Below are 6,047 nucleotides of genomic sequence, written 5' to 3' on the forward strand. Positions count from 1 at the left end.
GTATTTTATTACAGCAACAGCAAAGGGAACCAAACGTAGATCTCACAAAACCCTTGACTGAGCACTTTCATGAAACGTTAGGGAGTGCTCTCTTTTGTACCTGCGAGAGAGCTGTGCTGTTGGGAGTGAGAGAATCCATACAGCCAGAGGGAAGCCCACCTGCTAAAGGGCTGCTGCAGCATTTTAGGGACCTCAAATCAAGCACCCCATTCACCTGTTTTGTCCAACTTAACTGGGCTAGCTGACCAGGAAGCGCCCGGGATTCTCCTGTCTCCGCACCCCCAGCTCACTGTGCCCAGATCTTTACAGTGCTTCTAGAGGAATCCAATTCAACTTCTCATGCTTGCCGAGCAATCATTTCTTCACGGACTAAGCCATCTCTCCAGCCCTCTTTCCCCCAGTGTTGTGATATCCCATAATATCCCCTTTGTCAAAGAAATTTTGATCATATGGTAGTTTTATTTTTACCCAGCCTACACACTTATGTATATTATAGCACTCTTCACAATTGTTAAATTATAGGACCAACCTACATGTCCATCAACAGATGAGTGGATAAAAACTGTGGTTCATATATATTGGAGTTTTACTCAGCATAAGGAAAAGCAAAGTTGGGGCTGGACAGATGGCTCAGTGACTAAGAGTACTGACCGCTCTTGAAGAGGACCCATGCTCAGTTCCCAGCACCCACAAGGTTGGTTCTTGATGGGTACTGTCTACATATGGTATGCATACCTACATGCAAGCAAAACACTCATACCCATAAAAAATAAAAGCTTCTTTGAAAGTACAATGAAATTATATTACTACAGTAAAGTCAAAGGGAATAGAGACCATCATGTTAAATGCAATAAGCCTGACTCAGAAAGACAAACACCACATTTTTCTGATATGTGGAATATATATATATATACACATATATGTAGCATGTACATTTGCTTATATGCATAATAATATATACTTGATAACGTGAGAACTGCTGGAATGGAGGGCGAAATGGAGTAGTGGGTGATGGGTATCAGCAAAGTACATGACGTGCATGTACTGAAACATTAAAGATGCCATCATCTCCACAATCAATATATGCTGCTATTTTTTATTTAACTTCAGAAAAAAAAAAAGAAAGAAAGAAAGAAATGTGGACACTCAGCAGTGCCCTCTCTCTTCTCTTGAACAGCATTTGCCAGAGCGTTATCTGTGCTCATGGTCTTCTCAGGGAGCCTTTACCGGCTTATTCTTTTCTGCCATGGTTTTCCATGCTTTGACCCTACATTAACTATCTGTTCTTTCAGGGATTACTATATTGTTTATAGGAATCTGTTTTCTTCCATTTATTCTGGAGTTCTGCACTTTGTAAAAATTACTCCACCAGTTAGAGTTACTTCATCATACAAGTCACTTTATCTTTGCGTTAGTTTATATTTACAAGCCAGGATGCCCTTAATTATGTTCCTACTTCTAGGGGAATGCGCTAAATCTAGTTGAGTTAAATGAGATAGAATCACACCAAAGAGGTCATACATAGGGGGTCTAGGATCAATTCACCTACTCTGCATGGAAAGCGTTCACTCTCATAGTCATGTGACAGTGTTACAGGCTATCTCTGCTTCTCTTAGTGAACATGCTTTGACTTATAATAATGGGCCTTAAAATAGCCTCTAAGCTGTTCTTTCATCCCAAATAGAAATGAATCCCATGCTTTACATTCTGGTCTTTTATGTTCTCAAGATTCATGCTTTTGAAGTAGCCTTTGGTCCCTACTTATTTTTAATCTATGCCAAATCAAATTAGAGACTTTACAATTTTTCTGTTTCATAGCATTTGTTATTCTGTGATATCTTGCTCTTGATCAACTGGCCCATCCCACATCAAAATGTATTCTGGGGAATCATCTGAAAGGCTCCCACATGAACCCCAAAGACTGTCTATTTATTGGGCTCTCCATATGTCATGGTTCAAATCTAAACTGTCCTCTAAAGGCTCCTGCTATGAGCATTTGGTCCCCAGTTTGAGCAACTATTTAGAAAGCTGTGGAGCCTTTAGGAGATGGGCCTTGGCTAGCCGAAGTATTTCACTAGGGGTGGGCTTAGAAAGGCTGTAAATTGCCCCTGCTCAACTTCTCTGCTTTCCTGGTCTGCCAAAATGTGAGTATCCCAGCCACATTGCCTAGACCCTGCCACAGAGGCAGCTGCCCCACACCCCACCACACATGCAGCTGCCCCACACCCCACCACACATGCAGCTGCCCCACACCCCACCACAGAGCGCCCCACACCCCACCACAGAGGCAGCTGCCCCACACCCCACCACACATGCAGCTGCCCACACCCCACCACAGAGGCAGCTGCCCCACACCCCACCACACATGCAGCTGCCCCACACCCCACCACACAGCAGCTGCCCCCACACCCCACCACAGCAGCTGCCCCACACCCCACCACAATGCAGCTGCCCCACACCCCACCACAGCAGCTGCCCCACACCCCACCACACATGCAGCTGCCCCACCCCCCACCACACATGCAGCTGCCCCACACCCCACCACACATGCAGCTGCCCCACACCCCACCACACATGCAGCTGCCCACACCCCACCACACATGCAGCTGCCCCACACCCCACCACACATGCAGCTGCCCCACACCCCACCACACATGCAGCTGCCCCACACCCCACCACACATGCAGCTGCCCCACACCCCACCACACATGCAGCTGCCCCACACCCCACCACAGAGGCAGCTGCCCCACACCCCACCACACATGCAGCTGCCCCACACCCCACCACACATGCAGCTGCCCCACACCCCACCACAGAGGCAGCTGCCCCACACCCCACCACAGAGGCAGCTGCCCCACACCCCACCACACATGCAGCTGCCCCACACCCCACCACAGAGGCAGCTGCCCCACACCCCACCACACATGCAGCTGCCCCACACCCACCACAGAGGCAGCTGCCCCACACCCACCACATGCAGCTGCCCCACACCCCACCACACATGCAGCTGCCCACACCCCACCACACATGCAGCTGCCCACACCCCACCACAGAGCAGCTGCCCCACCCCCCACCACAGAGGCAGCTGCCCCACACCCCACCACAAGCAGCTGCCCCACACCCACCACACATGCAGCTGCCCACACCCCACCACATGCAGCTGCCCCACACCCCACCACAGAGGCAGCTGCCCCCACACCCCACCCACGAGCAGCTGCCCCACACCCACCACACATGCAGCTGCCCCACACCCACCACAGCAGCTGCCCCACCCCCACACATGCAGCTGCCCCACACCCCACCACACATGCAGCTGCCCACACCCCACCACACATGCAGCTGCCCCACACCCCACCACAGGCAGCTGCCCCACACCCCACCACAGAGGCAGCTGCCCACACCCCACACAGAGCAGCTGCCCCACACCCACCACACATGCAGCTGCCCCACACCCCACCACACATGCAGCTGCCCCACACCCCACCACAGAGGCAGCTGCCCCACACCCCACCACAAGCAGCTGCCCACACCCCACCACACATGCAGCTGCCCCACACCCCACCACAGAGGCAGCTGCCCCACACCCCACCACACATGCAGCTGCCCCACACCCCACCACAGAGGCAGCTGCCCCACACCCCACCACACATGCAGCTGCCCACACCCCACCACACATGCAGCTGCCCCACACCCCACCACACATGCAGCTGCCCACACCCCACCACAGAGCAGCTGCCCCACACCCCCACACATGCAGCTGCCCCACCCCACCACAGAGGCAGCTGCCCCACACCCCACCACAGAGCAGCTGCCCCACACCCCACCACACATGCAGCTGCCCCACACCCCACCACACATGCAGCTGCCCCACACCCCACCACACATGCAGCTGCCCCACACCCACCACAGCAGCTGCCCACACCCCACCACAGAGGCTGCCCCACACCCCACCACACATGCAGCTGCCCCACACCCCACCACAAGCAGCTGCCCCACACCCAACACAGCAGCTGCCCCACACCCACCACACATGCAGCTGCCCCACACCCCACCACACATGCAGCTGCCCCACACCCCACCACACATGCAGCTGCCCCACACCCCACCACAGAGGCAGCTGCCCCACACCCCACCACAGAGGCAGCTGCCCCACACCCCACCACACATGCAGCTGCCCCACACCCCACCACAGAGGCAGCTGCCCCACACCCCACCACACATGCAGCTGCCCCACACCCCCCACAGAGGCAGCTGCCCCACACCCCACCACACATGCAGCTGCCCCACAACCCCACCACACATGCAGCTGCCCCACACCCCACCACATGCAGCTGCCCCACACCCCACCACAGAGGCAGCTGCCCCACACCCACCACACATGCAGCTGCCCCACACCCCACCACAGAGGCAGCTGCCCCACACCCACCACACATGCAGCTGCCCCACACCCCACCACACATGCAGCTGCCCCACACCCCACCACAGAGGCAGCTGCCCCACACCCCACCACAGAGGCAGCTGCCCCACACCCACCACACATGCAGCTGCCCCACACCCCACCACACATGCAGCTGCCCCACACCCCACCACACAGGCAGCTGCCCCACACCCCACCACAGAGGCAGCTGCCCCACCCCACCACACAGCAGCTGCCCACACCCCACCACACATGCAGCTGCCCCACACCCCACCACAGCAGCTGCCCCACACCCCACCACACATGCAGTGCCCCACACCCCACCACACATGCAGCTGCCCACACCCCACCACATGCAGCTGCCCCACACCCCACACACATGCAGCTGCCCCACACCCCCACACAGCAGCTGCCCCACACCCCACCACACAGCAGCTGCCCCACACCCACCACACATGCAGCTGCCCACACCCCACCACACATGCAGCTGCCCCACACCCACCACACATGCAGCTGCCCCACACCCACCACAGCAGCTGCCCACACCCCACCACACATGCAGCTGCCCCACACCCCACCACACATGCAGCTGCCCCACACCCCACCACAGAGGCAGCTGCCCCACACCCACCCACATGCAGCTGCCCCACACCCCACCCACATGCAGCTGCCCACACCCCACCACACATGCAGCTGCCCCACACCCCACCACAGAGCAGCTGCCCACACCCCACCACACATGCAGCTGGCCCCACACCCCACAACAGAGGCAGCTGCCCCCACACCCCACCACAGAGGCAGCTGCACCACACCCACACAGAGGCAGCTGCCCAACACCCCACCACACATGCAGCTGCCCCACACCCCACCACAGAGTGCAGCTGCCCACACCCCACCACACATGCAGGCTGCCACACACCCCACCACACATGCAGCTGCCCCACACCCACCACAGAGGCAGCTGCCCCACATCCCACCACACATGCAGCTGCCCCACACCCCACCACAGAGGCAGCTGCCCCACACCCCACCACAGAGGCAGCTGCACCACACCCCACCACAAAGGCAGCTGCCCACCCACACCCCACCACACATGCAGCTGCCCCACACCCAACCACATAGGCAAGCTGCCCCACCCCACCAACACATGCAGCTGCCCCACACCCCACCACACATGCAGCTGCCCACACCCCACCACACATGCAGCTGCCCCACACCCCACCACAGAGGCAGCTGCCCCACACCCCACCACACATGCAGCTGCCCCACACCCCACCACAGAGGCAGCTGCACACACCCACCACAGAGGCAGCTGCCCCACACCACCACCACACATGCAGCTGCCCACACCCCACCACACATGCAGCTGCCCCACAACCCACACACATGCAGCTGCCCACCACCCACCACACATGCAGCTGCCCCACACCCCACCACCACATGCAGCTGCCCCACACCCCTACCACACATGCAGCTGCCCACACCCCACCACACATGCAGCTGCCCCACACCCCACCACAGAGGCAGCTGCCCCACACCCCACCACACATGCAGCTGCCCCACACCCCACCACAGAGGCAGCTGCCCCACACCCCACCACAGAGGCAGCTGCACCACACCCACCACAGAG

The sequence above is a fragment of the Acomys russatus genome, chromosome 22 (genome assembly GCF_903995435.1).
Source record: "Acomys russatus chromosome 22, mAcoRus1.1, whole genome shotgun sequence".
Taxonomy (NCBI): Eukaryota; Metazoa; Chordata; class Mammalia; order Rodentia; family Muridae; genus Acomys; species Acomys russatus.